At 51.0% G+C, this 19,442-nt stretch overlaps 1 protein-coding gene and 1 long non-coding RNA gene across 4 annotated transcripts in view; both read right to left on the reverse strand.

Annotated features, from left to right (window-relative positions):
• The window catches only part of PLXNA2 (plexin A2), a 191,433-nt gene that overhangs the window by 85,887 nt on the left and 86,104 nt on the right, over window positions 1–19,442 (reverse strand). The gene's annotated exons all lie outside the window — the stretch shown is intronic.
• LOC121011712 (uncharacterized) lies at window positions 15,611–18,283 on the reverse strand. The gene is made up of 2 exons (XR_005781717.1): window positions 18,186–18,283; window positions 15,611–17,022 (listed from the first exon to the last, which is right to left on the reverse strand). It is a non-coding gene; the product is annotated as an uncharacterized LOC121011712 (long non-coding RNA).

The raw sequence follows: 19,442 nt of genomic DNA on the forward strand, positions 1-19,442 counted from the left end.
TAGAAGCCCCAAAGGACCAAGGTTGAATCCCTGATGTCTGGGTGCCTCACCCTGCCTCCCAGGTGACAGGCGCCCTGCTCTGGGACCTGGTGGCTGGGGTGGGTGGGGCAGGATGGGGTGGGGCTGGGAGTTGTTTCTGGAAGCTTTAAGAAGGAGGGACAGCTTTCTCCTGGAGAGCGTCCACTGAGTCAGGAGGCACTTTATCAGGACTGACTCAGAGTTTAATGGGACACTCTGTGATGCTTTAATTAGTGTTTGTTTATTATGATTGCATTTTAATTATGCCTGAGGCTCCCCCGCCCTTTCGCTGAGTGCTGGGATCCCAGGGTAGCTGGGCTGGGCGGTGAGTGTGGCAAGGAGAAGCCTACAGTCGGGAGAACGCCCTTCCCCTGACCCCTCCACCGCCTTCTCCCAGCGAACCCAGAGCTGCTTCGGACCCGTTCCGCCCTCACACTCCGCGTTCTTTTCTGCTTGATCTTATGTCTTGTAATTATACCTCTAATGAACATAACTGTCCTATTAAGTCATTTACTTAAGAAATACTCTTAATTAAAGGTGACTCATACTGCGTTCTTGGCTCCCCTGGCCCTGGGGCCCTGTATCTCTAGTGCCTTCCATGGCCTGATTCAGTGGGGTTGGAGCACTCTGTGGGAAGGGGTCACCGGGGATGTGCAGAGTTTGGGGTGGCTTCCCTCACTCTCCCTCTTTCCAGCACAGTGTGTGAGGCCCTGTGAGGGACATGATATCCGATTATTACTGGCTATGGGGACAAGTCACTGAGAAAATGGTGGGAACCAGCCTCATTCTTGAAGATCTTGAAGAACATGGCAGACCTGTGGGGCCTGGACCACCCAAGGTGAGGCCAAGAAGGCCTCTGAGGCCCTGGACAGTGACTTCCTCAGGTGCAAACACATCATCACTCTTCAGTGACAAGTGTTCTCCAATGGCGGACAGAGGAATAAGAGCCCTTTGCCAAGTGAGCTTGGGGACAGAGAAACCATGTTTCTGCCATCCTGTGTGGACACCTGGAAAGAGCTACGTGGTTCTGAGAACCCAGATGGGTCTACTGGAGAAGGACCTGAGTCAAAGGAGCACAAGACATAGGATTTTGACAACGGATTGTGCCTGGGTCCCTGTGGTCCTTAAACATTTACCGAGCACTGTGCTGACAGGTCAGAGCCTGGTGCCTGCTTTGGATTCTGTGTCTCCCTCTCTCTCTGCCCCTCCCCGACTTGTGTTCTCTCACTCTCTCTCTCTCTCAAAAATAAACAAATAACCTTAAAATAAAAAAAAAAAAAATAAGTGAACTCTGTTGGGCACGGGGGCTCTATAATCTTTGCCTTCCTGGAGCTCTTGGGTTTGTTTGAGGACAAACCAAGGAAACAGATAATCTCAATACAATGGGATAGATGTCACAATAAAGGTATAATCAAGACACAGTCATTGCTCAAAGGCCAGAGAGCAGAGGTCCGCCTCAGGGGCCATGGCGTCCAAGAGGCTTCCAAGATTCTTCTGCAATCGTGCGCAAGAGACCCAGACAGCAGGAGGAAGTTAAGAAGCTGTTCTCCAGGCCGGGGGAGCCCCTCAGAGAATGAGCATTTAATCCCCTGCCCTCCTGGAATCTGCTGCCCCCTGCCAGATGGTACACCTGTCCCCACACGTGTCCCCAGCCTCCTGACACAAGGAAAGAAACAGAGGCCTTCTCAGTGGCCCGGAGCCAGGTGGCGGGGGTGGGAGGTGACGCGGCCTGGCTGGAGCATGCAGTTGGCCTCATCCACAGCCTCCTGGTCCCCAGGGCCTGGCCAAGCGCACAGCGCAGCAGCTGAAGCACAGCTGCCTCCCTGAGCCTCATTCTTTCCTTTGCGCCTTCTCTCGGTGGTCCCACCAGCCGACCCTCTCTCCCCTTCCAGTTAGTAGGGTCTCAGACCCACCTTCTCCTTTCCCACCAATCAAAGCTGTTTTCCAGCAAAGAGCTGAGGCTCTTTTACATCCACAGCTGCAGGCAGGCTGAGGAGAGCCCCGGCCAGGCCTGGGGTGTGGACCCAGATCCCTGGTGCTGTCCCCACAGTACCCGGGGGAGGGTTCCAGCTTTTCAGAGTGCTTTCACACACTTGATCTCACTTGATCTGCACAACTCCCCAGGGAGGAAGCCAGGTTAGGCATTGTTATGTATTATGATTTCCATTTGATCCACCAGGAAATAGAGGACCCCGGAGGGCTGGCTTAGCCCTGGGCTGGGTCTTGCAGTGACTGGCAAAGTGGCCAACTGGAGAGTCGGCCATTGCCAGAGTTGGGGGATGTACCGTATTTGACTTTTTTTTATAGATATTTTTTTTTTTTTTTTTGAGAGGGAGGGGGAGAGAGAGAGAGAGAGAGAGAGAGAGAGAGAGAATGAGTGGGTGAGGGGCAGAGAGAGAAAGAGGGAGACAGAGGATCTGAAGCAGGCACCGCACTCTCAGCAGCCAGCCTGACGTGGGGCTCAAACTCACGAACGGGGAGATCATGACCTGAGCCTAAGTTGGACGCCTAACCGACTGAACCACCTAGGCTCCCCTGTAAGGGATCCTTTTGAGGATGAGGAGGGACGGCAGGTTCTGGGGGCGTTCCAACAGATGACGTTTGAGGTGAGGTCAGAGCAGGGTTCAGGAGGCAGGAAGCAAAGCCGGGGGCAGGTGGGCCTTTGCTTCTCTGTCCCCACAGTTCTTCGTAGCTTGCTGGCACCCCTAGTTGTTCGCTGGCGGATGTATGGGTGGGGTGGGGGAGTCTCTCTTCACAGGCTTTCCCCAAATCCCAGCAGCCCTGGGGCCACGGGTATAATCAGTCTTGGGAGGCCTGAGTGCTTGGGGCTCTGTCCTTCCCTTCATTCCAGATGGGGCCAGGGTTCAGAGACTTCACAGGGAGAGGGACATGGGCAGCCGGTCAGAGAGGCCTAACCCAGTGGCCAGCCCAAGCCACAGCGGACCCTCCAGGGACAAGATGGGCTGCACTGGCTCCTAACAGCCTCCTATCACCCACGGTTCTGTACGTTTCCACGGAAAAACACAAGTTGTGTCTCCTGTCCTTTACAGGTAAAGAGCTAATTGTCGACTGGATGCCTGAAACCTCATCTTCATCGAAAACTCCCTACTGCGAGTGGGTGGGGGCAGAGGCAGGGGAACCCCTCCTTGGATCTGCTCCCCAAGGATGGAGGGGTGAGGAAGTGATAGGGACTGAGGTCTCCTGCTGATGGCTGGCAGGCTCCTGGCTGGCATCACCCTGCTCTGAGCCGGGAAGTTGGCTGAGCTTGTGGAACAGAATGAAGCAGCAGGAATAATAATAACGATGGCTTTCATTTATCCAGTGCCTAGTGCACGCCAGGCACTTTGGGTAGATTATCTCATTTAATCCTATGCCAGCTTTGCAAGCAGGGTGTTCTTAGGCTCACTTTGCTTATTAGAAAACAGTCTCAGGTTAAATAACCTGCCCAAGGTCACGTGCCCTGCAGGTGGCAGAAACAGAACTGGAGTCCAGGTTCGTCTGAGTCCCGGGCTGAGGTAGTAAGGTCGAGACAGGCAGCACGGAAGACGAAGCATCTCCCCCCCACCTCCTGAAGTTGCCCCAAGAGCTGGCAGTCAGGGGCCCCTTTCGTTGTCCTAGAAATCAGGTGCCAGCCGCAGTGCCTAGCCATGCCCTTGGACACTGCAATTGCAGACAGCCCCCGACTTACAGTGGTTCGACTTGAGATTTTTTGACTTTAAGATGGTGTGAAAGCGATACGCGTTCAGCAGAACCCGTATTTGGAATTTGGAATTTGGATCTTTTCCCAGGCTAGCAATATGTGGTACGATGCTCTCTCCTGATGCCCCGCGGTGGCAGCGAGCACAGCGCCCAGCCAGCTACGTGATCCTGAGGGTAAACACCCGACATATTTAGAACCATTCTGTACCCACACAACCGTGCTGTTTTTTTTTTTATTTAAAAAAAATTTTTTTAATCTTTATTTATTTTTGAGAAAGAGAGACAGAGCGCGAGTGGGGGAGGAATAGAGAGAAAGGGAGACACAGAATCTGAAGCAGGCTCCAGGCTCCGAGCTATGAGCCCAAAGCCCGATGCGGGCTGGAGCTCACAAAGCATGAGATCGTGACCTGAGCCGAAGTCGGACGCTCAACCGACTGAGACACCCAGGCGCCCCACAACCGTGCTGTTTTTGACTTTCAGTACAATATTCGATCAATTGCATGGGCTATGCGACACTTTATTGGGAAATAGGCTTCGTGTTCGATGCTTTTGCCCAACTGTAGGCTAACGGAAGTGTTCTGAGCATGTTTAACGTAGGCTAGGCTGAGCTACGACGTTCGCTAGGTTAGGTGTATTAAATGCATTTCAAGTTAGATGGGTTTACCAGGACGTAACCCCCTCCTAAGACCAGGAAGATGTGTGCATTCACCCACATGACCACTGCATGCCTCATAGCTCATTTTACTCTCCTGTTTACTAGCAACAGTTCAGATGGTGAATCTGGAACTACCAGATGCAACAAAAGTTCGTCAGAGATCGAACAGAGAAAAGATCGTCAGAGTCAAAAGGAAGAGAAGCTGGTGAAGGTTGAGGATCCCCTGCCAGATTTTTCCTCAGGCTGGACAGGACCAGCACAGTAATGGACGGGGTTCTGAAGGGCTTGCGCATTTTCCATCCCCAGCCTCCTAGGAATGTCCCGGAGCCCCTCAGCACAGCCCTCCCCACGGAGGTGTCAGGGGCTCTTCAAGCCTCCATTCTCTGACTTTTAAAATGGAGACAACAATACCTGCTCTTCAGGGAGCACAGCGCCTCTGAGCTCACGTTTTCAGCTTTGATCATTCCTACGAATCAACTCGCCAGTAGTTAATGTGAAGCACTCACTATGGTTTGTTCCGAGTGTTAGATCCGGTTTTTTAAAAATCAATAGCCACGTATGAGACCTCCTTGAATCCTTATAAAGTAAACACCAGCCCAGCCTCCTGCCTGTGCGCTGAGCTGTGAACAGTCATGTGATCAATATCATTAAGAAAAAGGAGGCACCACCCCCAGAAAACCAGCTAGAGGTTCCGGAGCCTGTGATTGCAACTAAAGCCACACGGAACCTTCTGGCCACGAGCTGACCCTGGGGCTATCTCCCAAGAGCTCCTGACACTCTGGAGACCTCGGGCGGAGTGGAGTTCAAAGAGAAAATCTATTTTTAATGACTTGGGGGAGAAGAGTGGAGTGGCTGAGTAATTCGGAGTAATTAAAGCTATCTATCACTCAGAGAGTGGAATCCAAAGTTGGTTGAACTTTTCAATGACAGTTTTTCTCTCCTCATTCATAAAACTCAGCAGAGACCTATGCGGGAGACAAAGGGGAAAGGGTGGTGGGAAAAGAAACTTCTGGCCCCTAACAGTGACGACATTTATCCTTTTGAAGAACACTAAAGCAACGGCCTCTTGCCTTCTCCTGGATCCTTTTTTTTTTCTTTTTCCAGGTAGAGGCCATATTTTGTACCAGCTAAGAAGGCGTTCTCTGAAGAAGACAGTCCACAGTTTCAAAGCCAGTGCCTATGCTTATCGGCTGTATGACATTAAGTTGTCAGCTCTCCTTATGCCTCCGTATTCTCCTCTGTAAGATGGTGACAATAGTGATATCAACTTCACAAGGTTGTTTGGGGGTTTCTGCAACACCTGTATACAAAGAGCCTTGCACACAGTCGGTGCTAAATAGTGGTAGTTATCATGCTCTGTCTTTATTTGCAGACCCCACTGAAGGTGGCAGTGTTCGCACGGGAAAGCTGCAAAGGACGGGCACCCAGGCTCCGCACTCCTGTGCTGAGTGACCTTGAGCAAGCCACCTCGCCTCTTCGGGCTGAGACCGCTGGTCTGTCATACGGGGAGAATTATGTCTGCCCTTTGCAGGAGGAGCAGTGCAGCCACTCAAACTATTGTCCTTAGGAATGACAGAATCCCTACCTGAGGCCAAAGTGCACTGAGACTCACGTTCCTCTGCTGAAAGAAGTCAAATCAAGCTTAGCCTCCTAAGGATCAAGGTAAAACACTGGCAAAAAAAAAAAAAAAAAAAAAAAAATAGTACAAAGAGCGCAGGAAACTCAATGGGCAAAGTAGGTATTCCAGACGCCATACCATATTTTCTCAGGTAGGAGCTCTGGGCCAGAAATATGAGGGGAGTGGACGTAGGGCCTTTCTAGTTCTTATTTTCGGAAGGATCTACAAAGAGGCAGAGATGTAGAGACTATGTTGTCTCCATGACAACCGTGGGTTTATTCCGTTAGGGAAAGCAGGTGGGATAGGAAATACGGGACGAGTGGGTTGGAGAAAGGGGGCCTAAGAAATAACTTTAACAGATAACCCCCCTGGGATCCAGATGCCTGGTATTACCCAGGTCCCACAGGGTTCCCCATGGAGTCAACATCAACTGCTCTACTCCAAGAGGGGAAAGGTGATGAGGGCAAGGGAATGGGGTAACGAGGCAGGGATGCCATGGCATTCACCCATTCCTGTCCATCCATTTCACATTTCCACCTGCCCAGGTGGTTCCACTGAGGCCCCTGGATGCACAGAGCCCAAGAATAAGCTTACCACATGGAACCTGATTTTAACTAAGAGCTGGGCGCAGGCCCTGGCCTCTAGGTTCTAGGCCCTCCAGTTCTGCTCCCCCTGCCTTCCAGTTACCCGCAGAGCAAGACCAGAGGGTCTGGAGCACCAGTTAATTCCAAATTCTCTTTGAAGCCTCTATGGTGCATAAGCTTGGGAATGTGAGATTTGGGGTGGGAATCATCAGGGCCCAAGAAGAGGCTGGTCAGGAATGGGAGTAAGAATACCTTTGCAGTCATCTGGGTAAAGGGTGGGGCCTACCTTTAGTGTTTTTTGGGGATGAGGACTCAGAGAATCTTTTTTTTTTTTAAATATTTATTTTTGAGACAGAGAGAGACAGGGCATGAACGGGGGAGGGTCAGAGAGAGGGAGACACAGAATCCGAAGCAGGCTCCAGGCTCTGAGCTGTCAGCACAGAGCCTGATGTGGGCCTCGACCTCACAGACTGTGGGATCATGACCTGAGCTGAAGTCGGATGCTTAACCGACTGAGCCACCCAGGCGCCCCTCGGAGAATCCTTCTATAAGAGGGAAGGTGGAGCCTTTAGGACATCACTGCTCCTGAAGGGGGGATCATAAGAATGAAATATTAGCTCTATGGTTGACATGTGGTAGAGCTACAAGAGCAAAGAGGAAGGGAAAATCACAGAGGGCTTCCAGGAGGCAGTGTTTTATAATGATGGCCTCAGTGAAAAAACCTAAAGAATACCAAAAAATTTAAAAATAAATAAATAAATAAAAAACAACAGGAAAAATTGCCTCTTGGATGAAGTTTATAGTCCAAATGCCCCCCCCCCCCCCCGGTGTTTGTGTCTTTTAACCTCTGCCCTCACCAGGTTGACATTTCCACTCCAGGCTCCCTCTGTCGGTATCAATGCCCAATTCCGCTAGGGCGGCCTCTCATGCTCCGGTCCCCCCTCCTCCTTAACTTTGCTTACACATTCTTGCTAATCAGAATGTCCTCCCGTCTTCTGATCACGCGCAAATCCCCGGGTTTCCCCTCCTCCGTGCAGCCTTCCCAGATCGACCTCTATGATGTCTCTTTCCGAATTTAGAATCTGACTACCTGCCCAGTTGGCAGGACTCTAATACACTTTGTAAACTCTTCTTAGGACTCTATCTTCTTAGGTTACTCATACGGTTCTGCTTTTTACTTCCTCGTATGAGATATCCCTCTACGCTCCAACTTCAGTTTCTTACACAGAATAGGTCTATAAATACCTGCTGAGAAGCTAATCACACTTGCCCAGTGATCCAGGTTTTATTTTAAGCTTCTTAAGTAAATGTACTAAGAACTATGCGAAGGTTCTCTAGGTGTGGCTGACGCCCCTGGCAGTCTGCTGGGATCCATTAGGTGATGTGAAGGGTTTTTTTGTTTTTTGGGGTTTTTTTTCATTTTCTCTTTAAATAGACTTAATGTTTATAACCCAGCAGAGGTGCATGGTGTCCTGGAAAGGCCATGACTGTTAAAGTTAGAAGAACTTGGTTCGGCCTCACCACATACTCAGCTGTGCTGGGTGAACCTCTTAAACTCTCTGAGCCTCAGTTTCCACATTTGTAAGTATTATCAGATATCAAAGCACCAAGGTCCCATGAACGCTGTAGGCTCACTAAGGTGGCTGACTATCACACAGTTTTTCAGAGTTAAGTCTCAAGATTCTTCTGGCCTTCATCCTGGGTCCTGGTCCCAGATCAAAGAAATACAAGAGTCAAGGGATAAAAAGGAGGAGACATGGTGAGATTTCGGAGGAAGCCCTTGGCATCCTTTAACGGGACCCTTACGAGGAAAGCTTGAGACGCATGCCCCAGACTGTAGGGGACAGAGTGGACAGGGAATCCAGAGAGTCAGCTGGTGAGCTCTTGGGAGGCAGAATGAAGGCAGGACCTTGGGGAGTCCTTGAGCACCCTCACCCTGGTGACAGCGGTAGGCCGAGGATGTGCAAATGCTTCCTTGCACCAAATCCAGATGTGGTCACCTCGGGAAGGAGAGCTGGCCTGGAAACATTTTGTGACCTGTCCAAGTGAAACCCCTGGAGCTGAGCTCTATGTGGAGGGAAGTGCTGGGAAATCAGGGCTGAGAGGAGAGGGCAGGAAACACTGCCCAACCGCCCGAGCTTCAGCCAGAGGAGCTCAGCAGGGGGGTGTCCAAGGGCCCATGAAGGACCCAGCGTCAAAAAAGTCAGAAGTATTGGCCAGCCCTGAGAGCAGGAGGCTATCTTGTGACAATTCTAGTTCAAGTGCGAAAGGGTCTCTCTGACCCTTCCTCTCTGCTTCCTCGAAGGGTTCAGTAACAACAGCTCTGCTAGGGGAAGATAAGTGAGAAAAGGAGCAGAAACCCCCCTCCCACCCCTTGTGGCTCCCCATGGGGAGAGTCCAGGAGGCCCAGGCCACGGGATGGGGGAGATCTGAGCTTTGGTCAAGGCCAGAATTGTCTTCTGGTCTGGAACTGGACATTATAACTCTGAATTAAGACTGTGTTTGAGACCCGAAGGCCTTGGTATTAATATCCAAGAGTGAGCTGATGAGCTGTGCGGGTATCGGACAGAGGCGAAGGGACCGCAGGAAACAGAAAAAGCAGTGGGATTTGGCACCATCCCCCAACGCACTGGGGCACACAAGAATGGGAAGGGCCGCATCCCCATCTCACCTGTCTTGGTGACAGTCACATGAAGTGAGAGCCACAGCACAGCCTGGTTCAGGACCAGGCTTATTATGCACATCCGGGGAGAATTCCTTGTGTTACTTTTTTTTTTTTTTTTAATTTTTTTAACTTAAAAAAAAAAATCTATTATTCAGAGATAGAGCTTGAGCATGGGAGGAGCAGAGAGAGGGGGAGACACAGAATCCGAAGCAGGCTCCGGGCTTTGAGCTGTCAGCACAGAGCCTGACGCAGGGCTCGAACCCACAAACCATGAGACTCGTGACCTGAGCCGAAGCCAGATGCTTAGCCACCCAGGCGCCCCTTCTGTGTGTTACTTCTGGGGACAAACTGATACGTTCCCGATAACGTGATTTGAAATAAAGAGAAGGCTCGGGGCGTCAACTCTCAGGTGGTTCCGCTGACCAGAACGTTCTGTCTGAAACCCTGGTGTCCTTCCAGGAAGTATACAGAAGGCGTGCCTTCTCTTTTTCAAGTCAAGTGGCTTGTGGGTCAACAGAATTTGAAAACTGCCCCACTGGGATGCCTCAGGAGACGCAAGTAAAGTCACTGAATGTGACATCCCAAGCTGGTCTAATGAAGATAAGGGTGTTGCCAGGAGCTGGCTCCCGGTGAGAAGCCCTCTGGGTGCCCCTGTGTCCCTGCTCCCCCAGGCCACAGCTCAATCAATGGGGATTACCGCTCTGAACCTCCCCCCAGCACCCTGCCTGGAGGGTGGTGGCGGGGAATGTTTGAATCTGTACTTTCCGCCCTGCTTTCCATTCCTGGCCTCCTTCAGTGGCTGCCTCAGATGTAACCAATGTCACGGAGCCTCTGGGGATAGACAGGGGTGGAGGAGAACTTGAGGAAACGGATGAGAAACAAAAGATTCTTCCCCCCCGCCTTTTTTTTTAACAGGTGCTTAGGAAATTAATTAGAGCAAATAATCACCAAGTTGTCTGAGTCTCTATTTTATTGGGTGCATGCCGGGTCTGCTGGAAAAAAAAAAGGGGGGGGGGAATTTTAAATAATTTTGGAGTTATAACTGATGTAATTAGGTGCTCAGTGAACACTTAGCATCGAGCTGTGCTTATTAAAATTACTGTTTTAATCAGAACATTGCTGGAGAATCATTAATAATACAATGGCTTGATTCCCTGGAACTCTAATTAGACCTGGACTTTTAACCACCTGAGCGTAATCTGGCTCCGTCTGGATGCGCACCACGGGTGATGCATTATCATTTCAGGGCATGTGGGGACGGAGCATCAATACTGCCATTTAGCGACTGCCTGAATGCTTTATTTTGGAGTGTGAGAGTATGTTGAGGCGGCTCAGAGGCACCGATGCTGAAAAGCTGGAGATGGAAGTGAAGGGGGTCAGCCAAGGGCTCAGGGTTGGAGGTCTCCAGGAAGGAAAGGCAGGAGATACTTGTCCCGCCGCAGGACATGCCTTATACATCCTTCCGCAGGGGGAGCAAGCAAGCCATAATGTCACAGACCCAGCTAAGGGCCGTTTCCCTTCCCCGTTTCCCGGGATGCTCTCTCTGCCTGTCATCCAAACCGAACGCGGGTCCAGACGGGTACAGCTCTAGTCCCAGGCCAAGCCACGGTTATCAGAAATCCGATCGATCTTTCACTAAGGGATAACTAAAAGTTAATCTGGTGAAGGGTTGGGACCACTTCTTAAGTTTTCCCCAAACCCAGAGCTCTGGGTCACCCTAGAGAGAGACGGTGAGATGGGCTGAGCTTTTCCAGAACTTTCCAGTCCTTACGGACATTTCGTGGTTAACTAGGTCCAAAGCTTGGAGGGAGGCTAGGGGGATGTGTTTGTGTCCCCTGAGCCGTTTGGCTGAGCTGGTGTTTGGGGAGCGGGATCACCGCCCCGGCTCTGAGTACAGAGCTTTGGTTTCTCCTTAGCGGGCGGCTCAGTTGTGTCAACATTGATTTGGCCCCCACTGGGGGCAGAGTCCTTGGATAGATGTCACAGGGGTGGCTGAGAGCAAAGGAAATGGAAACACGCTCTCTGCCCTCCTAGAGCTTGCTAGCTAGTTGGAAGGACATAACAAAGATGTGAAAACAAGATTTAGGACACTTAAAAGGCAGATACTGAGAAAGGAAAATTAAGCTGGAGTAGGGCAAGGGCACTCAGAGTTAAGTGGTGATCAGAACGCGACGGGATTCATCAGAAAGGGGGTAAAGGCCTTCCGGAGGAGGACGTGGGGCCAGGAAGGGGAGGCAGCCTTCTCCGTGCCCTCATTAGCATTCTTCTGGCTGCTACTGGAGGCCTTGAGACCACAGGCTTGAACTCTCTGAAGCTCCCTCTCTGGGCCATCTCTAGCCAGGTCAGCACAGTTTGTGCAACTGGAAAAAGGCGCCCCCTCTAGGCGCATGATTGCTGAGATGAGTGAGGACTCCTTTTCAGCCTCCACTTGCTGCTCAGTCAGATGCCTTTGTGGAGTACACAACCTGAACCATCATATCTGGCAGCCATGATCCCCAAAGTCTCTAGGGGAATAGAGAGTTGAAATGGATAGTGTGCCTACCGGTGTGTCAGCCTAGCTGAGCTGGAGATAGAATATTTTTTTAATGCTTAGTTTTTTATTTGGAGAGAGGGAGAGAGAGAGAGAGGGAGGCAGAGGGAGAGGGAGCACGTGCGCAGGGGAGGGGTGCAGGGAGAAGGAGAGAGAGAGAATCCCAAGCAGGCTCCTCACTGTTAGCGCAGAGCCCGATGAGGGGCTTGATTCCATGAACCGTGAGATCACGACCTGATCTAAAACCAAGAGTCGGATGCTTAACCGACCGAGCCACCAGGTGCCAGAGACAGAATATTTTCAAGTGGTGAACCCAGTGCCTCTTATAAGCCCCGTCGGAGCTCGGTGCTCAAGAATTCCCGTACTTCTGGGGCGCCTGGGTGGCTCAATCGGTTAAGCATCCGACTTCGGCTCAGGTCACGATCTCGCGGTCCGTGAGTTCGAGCTCCGCGTCGGGCTCTGTGCTGACAGCTCAGAGCCTGAAGCCTGTTTCAGATTCTGTGTCTCCCTCTCTCTGACCTCCCCCCCGTTCATGCTCTGTCTCTCTCTGTCTCAAAAATAAATAAACGTTAAAAAAAAAAATTAAAAAAAAAAAAAAAAGAATTCCCGTACTTCTGAAAAAAGAGTGCTATGACATGCTCACGTGCCCCATCGCCCCACGGACTCGTGTTCTCACGCAAACACACTCGTGAACACAAACACACGTGCGTTCCACACCAACACACTGACCCCCCCCACACACTTCACACATACTCCCTCCCCATGCTCACGCTGACATTCCGTAAACACGTTCGTGTCACACACACTCACAACGTGCTGATGTTCCTACCATGCTCACTGCCCCCCCCCCCTGCCGCCCCACCCCTGCATGCAGCTGTGGGTGGGGAGAGCCGTCAGGAGCCGTCTCCTTCGGGTGTATAGTGAAGAGGGATTAGGGCTGCCCAAGATTAAACAGAGGAGTTAAAAATGACAAACGGACTTCTAAACAGGATTAGAGTCTTAATGAAAACCATAATGAATAGAAGCGCCACACAGATACCATCCATTAATGGCCGTAAATATCAGACCAACAGATGAGATTTCAGATACTGGAGTTCTGAACCCCATCAAATTACTTCTATTGTAATTCATCAATAAATAACCAAGCCCAGCCTCATATGTGAGGTCTTATCGTGCTTCAAAGAATAGACTCTGAGGCCGGACAGACCCGGGCTTGAATTCTGGCTTCGCTCCCGACAGGCGTGGGCATATGCTACTCTGCTTATGTGAGCCTCAGTTTCTTCATCTATAAAATGTGGATAATTATCCCCCTTAACAGGGACGTTGTAGAGATTAAATCAAGTCCCGCACAGCTCTAATAATAACTTAGAATAATATTAATAATTTATTATTACAGTTAGGATGAATTTTCGCTGTTATTTCTCGTTCCCTCCCCTCCTCAGCCTCCTGGGGTCAAGGAGAGCCAATTGGCTGGTGCGGGAGGGAGAAAAGGAAAAGGGAGAAGGGAGGGAGAAGGAATAGGAAGAGCAGGAAACTGAGGCAGGAACAGAGCAGGGAGAAGACAGGAAAGGGACAAGAAAATGAAGGGAGGAGGGCACATCTTCCGGATGCTACAGCCTGGCACGACCCCGGGTGGGCTGACCCTGCCCTCCAGGGGGAAGGTGAGGTTATGGAGTGGCCACACTGGTCCTGCCTTCCTAATATTTTTTGAATTAACCGCTTTATCGAGATAGAATTCACTTCTCATAAAATTCACCCACGCGAGGTGTACCCTTCAACGGTTTTCAGCACAGTCACGGAATGGCACAACCATTACCACAGTCAATTTCAGAACATTTTCATCCCCTCCAAAAAGAAAGCCCACACCCATTAGCAGTCCCTCCCCCTGCCCCTCTCTCCCACCCCCTGAGGATGGCTCCAGCCCTAGGCGACCACTAGTGGACTTTCTGTCTCTGTGCCTTTGCCTGTTCTGGGTATTTCATATAAATAGAAACATACAATATGAGGCCTTTTGTGGCTGGCTTCTTTCACTTAGTATAATGTTTTCGAGGTTCATCCGTGTTGTAGCATATATTAGTAACTTAATTTTTTTTAATGCTTATTTATTTTTGAGAGAGAGAGACAGAGTGCAAGCGGGGGGGGGGGGGGGGGGGCCGGCCAGAGAGAGAGGGAGACATGGAATCCGAAGCAGGCTCCAGGCTCTGAGCTGTCAGCCCAGAGCCCTACGCTGGGCTCGAACCCACGAACCGTGAGATCATGACCTGAGCCAAAGTCGGAAGCTTAACCGACTGAGCCACCCAGGCGCCCCAGGAGCCCCTTAAATTTCTTCATTCAAAGCCAAAAAGGTGAAGGAAGACAGCTTAATATACCCACACATAAGCAAGTGTTATAATGGAAACTGGCCAACTGTTCACCCTGAGAAATCTCACTGAATCAAGGTTAGTCACTAAGTTAGTTATAGACTTAGAGGTCAGTCGGTTGGAACCTTCGTTTTTACCATTGGGGAAACCAAAGCGTAGGGAAATGATAATGTTTTTCGAACGTGTGCCTTTTGTACCCTCCATACGCTTCTCACGAACAAAGGAAAACAAAGTAAGCTCCAATTGTAAGAGTCTCTTGTCTATGGTTTTATGATTTAGATTTAATGTTAAGAGGCAAATGAGAGTCTCTTGGTATTCTGCCCATATGTCTCTCTCTTATCTCTTAAAAGTGACAATTCCCAACTCTATTTTTACAATGTAAAAGGATGACTCTCCTCTAATGGTGATCTGTCATTGTTTGTGTTTAAAGTAATTTTATATGTTAAGACTGTAGCCTTAGGATGCAGGAAAGCGACACCCGTGGGCGGACGGCAGTCCCTGAGGTAGGAGGGGCTTGTAAGCTGGAGTGAAAAGGACGAGGCTAGTCACTGGACTCAGGAGATGTCAATCACCTTTGTTCTGTCACTGAAGGGAGCTGTGTCCCCGAGGGCAGCCATTCTGAGAGTTTCAGGAATGACAGGGCCGTCTCTATTCCATCTGGCTGCCCCTAGAGACAGAGAGTATTTAAAGACTAAACTGCGTGTGTGGCTGGCTTCACTCTCCGTGCTGGTGCGTATCACCATTACCCCACGGCCACTAGATGTTAGTCTAGGGCCACAGGTAAAGAAACTGAACTTCACGCAAGATGGAAGCTGACGCACCACTGACTGATACGCTTTAGGCACGCCCAACGACAGAGGCTTTCCTTCCTACAAATTCCAGTACTGATCTAGCTTGAATCGCAGGGACAGGAAATCGTCCACGGGCAGGCCCAGACAGTGCTACGAGCTACCGTGTCTTCGTTGTATTTTTATTTTTTTTTAGTTTATGTATTTATGTTGAGAGAGAGCGGACCCGAGCAAGTGGGGGGAGAAGCAGAGAGAGAGGAAGACAGAGAATCCCAAGCAGACTTCGTACTGTTAGCGCAGAGCCCGACGCGGGGCTCAGACTCCCGAGCTGTGAGATCATGACCTGAGTGGAAATCAAGAGTCGGACGCTTAACCGACTGAGCCACCCAGGTGCCCCATACAGTGTCTTTAGATGCCAGACATGGAGGCCGTGGTGGCAGCCACAGCTGGAGAATCAGGGAAGGACTCACATAATGAGGAATGCCCTCGAAGTTCAGGTATGATTGCTGGTCACTTCCTATCGGGGCTGTTCAAAAAGTGATCGAGATGTCCGGTGATCTCAATGGGTACTGTGAGAGTCGCAGAACTCATTTTTAGAACTAAATTCATTTGAAAATGGAACAATAACTATACCAAATGGCCTGTTGTATGGGGCCCTAGTTCATGAAATAAAACGACACAATGTTGCCACTCTAGAAAGGTCAGGCATTGTTTATTAACAATGCCCAAAGAATCTCATTAAATCCGGGAGCGTGAGGACAGAACAAACTAATGTCATACATGTGAAGTGATCTGCATACCAAGGAGGACCGCCCTGGGACCGGATCAGCAGTTTAGCTCTCCCGTGGGTCCTGTTCCGAGGACCCCACGTTCCTCGGAGGGGTGCCGTCCCGAGCTTAGCATCGGTCTTCGTCCCGTCTAGCACCAAAGAGACCCCGGGCAGATGCGTCCACCCAGCGTTCCTTCCTCTATTGCAATCTACTTCTCAGTGCATTGCAAACAAACGGGTGATCCCAGGTGAGGGAAATGGGATTCTGCAAAAAGTGAGGCGGCTAGAATTTTCTCCATTAATCTGGGCATGCTCCAATTTGCACTAGGAGCATACATTTGCATGCTGAATTCCAGAGGCCCTAAGTCTAAGAATATTAGATAAAATAAAATTAATTCTTGTAATCCTCTGTGATCATAGTCAAACCCAATATTCTCAGCCTGGGCCACGGAATAGTTTCGCCTGCCCGCTTTCCTCCGTGCTTTCCTATTAAAATTATCTTCTCAAACGCCGTTTGAGTGTGGGCTGTAGTCGATGCCGGGAGGGGACAGGGTGCCTGTGACCTGCATCCGGTCTCCTAGAAGCCTAGAGCCTAATGGGGGAGACGGTGGACGTTTAGCAGACACATCATTTTTACCACAAAGTTAAAGAAGCTCAGAGAGAGCTGAATTCGTTCTGACTGCAGCGAACTGGGATGGATTTGAGTTCTTTGGGGGGCCTAAGGAACAAGGACACACGGAGGTGGCAGCAAGGGGACACTCTTACTTTTCTATAAGTTCAAAACACCTGCACGGTTCTTTAGCCTCTAGTCTGTTTCTCCCTCCTCTGGGGAGGTTGTTAATGAGAGACACAGCTCCTCGAGACGAGATGGCTGAAGGCTGAGCCCGGCAGGCCTCAGAGGCTTGGGAAAGGCCCACAACTATGGATCATTGCGGGATGGGCCAGACAGTGAGCGCGGCCGGGCCACGGCAGAGAGCAGGATGCCAGCTTAGCCTGGCTTCCTGCAGAAATCTGCTGGGCCTCAGGAAGCGATCTCGATCCAGGCGGTGGCTTGGCTTTTTTTCTGGCTCCTCTATGAGCTTAGGCTTTGCCTGTGGTTCTGGAGATGGCATCAATCACGGGATACGTGGGCCTGCTTGTCGTGGAGCAATCCAGACAGACTCCCTGCGCACCAGTCGCTAGTGGTTAGTGAGCTAACGACTGCGCAGTACTGTCAGGGTTCGACCAGGACAATTGAAGATCTTTTTAAAAAGCTACTGTTTATTGAATGTTTGCTGTGCGTCAGGTACCGTGCTCAGGGTTCTCTGTATATCGCCAATTTAATCCCTGCCACCACCTGATAACGTAGAGTCTATCATTATTGACAATTTATCTAAGAGGAAACCAAGGGCTTAGATTAGATAATTTGGCAAAGGTCAATTCAGTGAGAGGTGGGGCCCGGATTCCAGATGTGCTTAACAGAGCCCGCCCTTCCCCCAAGCCCCTGGGCCTCCCACCAGCCAGCGGGTGCCTGCCCTGCCTTCCTGGGGAGCCCTAGGCTCCGCTTTGACTTTCTCCTCTGCTACTCCCCTCCCCTCCCCACCTCCAGAGCGCTCCTGGAAGGAAGCTCATGAGAAGGGATGCAGGCACACTGTGTCCTGGGCCCAGGGACAGGTGACCTTTCCAATTCAGCACCTTTATAAATCTTACCTAATGAAGTTAAGGGGAAAAAAGAATTAATGAATAAATGAAGGTTAAATCACTCCCTGCAGAAAATTGATGCTGACAGCGAGGGCCAAGAAGAGAGCTTGGAAAGCAGGGAGCTGACTTGCACAAGAGGCTTTTAAAATTCCTTTCCCCAAATTCGAGAGAGATGTACGGCCGCCCAAGTCTGAGAGGGGCAGGGAAGGCTCTGGGTCATCCAAGGCAGGCGGTCTGAAGGCGATGGGGTAAGAAAGCCATACTCTACCTTGGGTAATTTTTTTCTGGAAGCCAGTACGTGTGACACACATATGTGTGCTTGTGCACCACACACGCGCGCGCGCGCGCACACACACACACACACACACACACACACACACACTGTTCACACAGTTAACTCCTGCAGCTAATCAAGGCACGGGTTGGGTAGTGTGGGTCTGCCCAGCTCACTCTTGGCCTCCGGGAACCTCTGGGGATTGTCTTCTTGTAAGTACCCACTTGTTAGCCATCTCGGTCTCCCTGTCACCACCCTCAACTGCCACCACCATGTCCCCGGGGCTGCACACCGCAGCCCGGGTGGGGCGGGGGGGGGGGGGGGGCATAGGTGAATGCGTGGCTGGGCCAAGGGAGAGAGAAGAAACAAGAGTAGACATAGCTGCCGGCCATCATAGGCCAGAGGGTCAGAAGAGGTGCAAGGAAAAGGGGGGAGGGGTTTTGGGGAAATGGGTGAGGAGGAGATGCGTGGTAGAGGTCAAAGTGCAAAATCTGGGTGAGGGCCTGGGAGAAGCATACGCTCTTCTAGGCAGTGCTGCGACGTACCGAGTCATCCTTAGGCAGGTCACTTGCTGGCCTAAACTGACCTCAGTTTGGCTCTTCGGTGAAATGGGAATGAAGAGGAAGCCCGCAGAAGACGTTCAACGGCAAAAAAAAAAAAAAAAAAAAAAAATCCTCCCTGGCGGAAGCACCGGGCGGAAAAGATCAATACTTCCGGTTTTCCTCTTGTCTGTGCCCACAGGTTTTTAAGAATCTGATCATGAAGACAGGGAGGCTCAGAGGGACCAGCCGAGCGTGCCCACCCTGCAGCGGGATGGGGCGCGGGGAGGCAGGAAGCCAGCGCTGGGCTGGCGGAGGGTGGGGATGTGCAGGGTGGGCTGGAGGAGGGAGGCAGAGAGACCTGCGCTGACTGGATCAACCAGTAAATAAAAGGTCACAGTGATTTTTCCAGGCACCCAGGGAGAAGCAGACAGAGAGCTCTGCTGATGGCGGGCGCTGACAACTGGCAAATGAGCCTCTGCAGCTATCTGTTTCCCTTCCTTATTCTCGTCTCACAAGACAGAGGCTAGAAATAGACGCAACTGGCAGATGACTTAAGGATGAAAAATGAGCAACATGTTAGTTAGGGGGGTCTCCGTGGCAGTGAACCAGGGAGCTCACGAGTGAACCAGAGAGAAGGACGAGGGCTTAGCTGGGGCTGATTCCAGGGTTGGGCTCTTGCTCTGTCCCAGGCACTTGGCAGGGATCATTTATGCTCAGCAACCCTATAAGGCCGGTATTGTTATTATCCCCACTTCACAGAGGAGAAGACTGAGGCTTACGGAGAAGAAGCCAGGCCCTACCAAAGAGTGGGAGAGTCCAGATTCGAACACGGGCCTAACTGCCCCCAAACGTGAGCTCTGCACACTATCGTACAATGTCTCCTTTGCACACCTTCTCTCTTTCCTGTCTCCCGTCTTCCCTGCCTGTCTCTTCCCATCCCGTGACAAGTGTTTGTTGAGCACCCACCAGGGCCAACCACTGCAATATCTCCTGGGGACACAGAAGCAGCCGGGAGGGCAAGGTCTCTGCTACCAAAAGATGTGGCTGGAATGGCCGAGTGAACGAATGGGACCGGGCACACGAGCTCCCTTTTCCTCTTCCCTGAACCTGAGATGAGCAGGGGGTGTCCTCACCGTACAGGGAAGTAGCTGTCCCGAGGGGTGGGGGGCGGGGGGGTTGGCGTGATTACAGAGGGCTTTTGGTGGTAGACCGTGACCCGTGCTGGTGTCCTTTATCTTGACTGTGCCTCTTAGATCCATG

Source organism: Herpailurus yagouaroundi, unplaced genomic scaffold (assembly GCF_014898765.1).
Source record: "Herpailurus yagouaroundi ecotype Mexico unplaced genomic scaffold, PumYag 195, whole genome shotgun sequence".
NCBI lineage: Eukaryota > Metazoa > Chordata > Mammalia > Carnivora > Felidae > Herpailurus > Herpailurus yagouaroundi.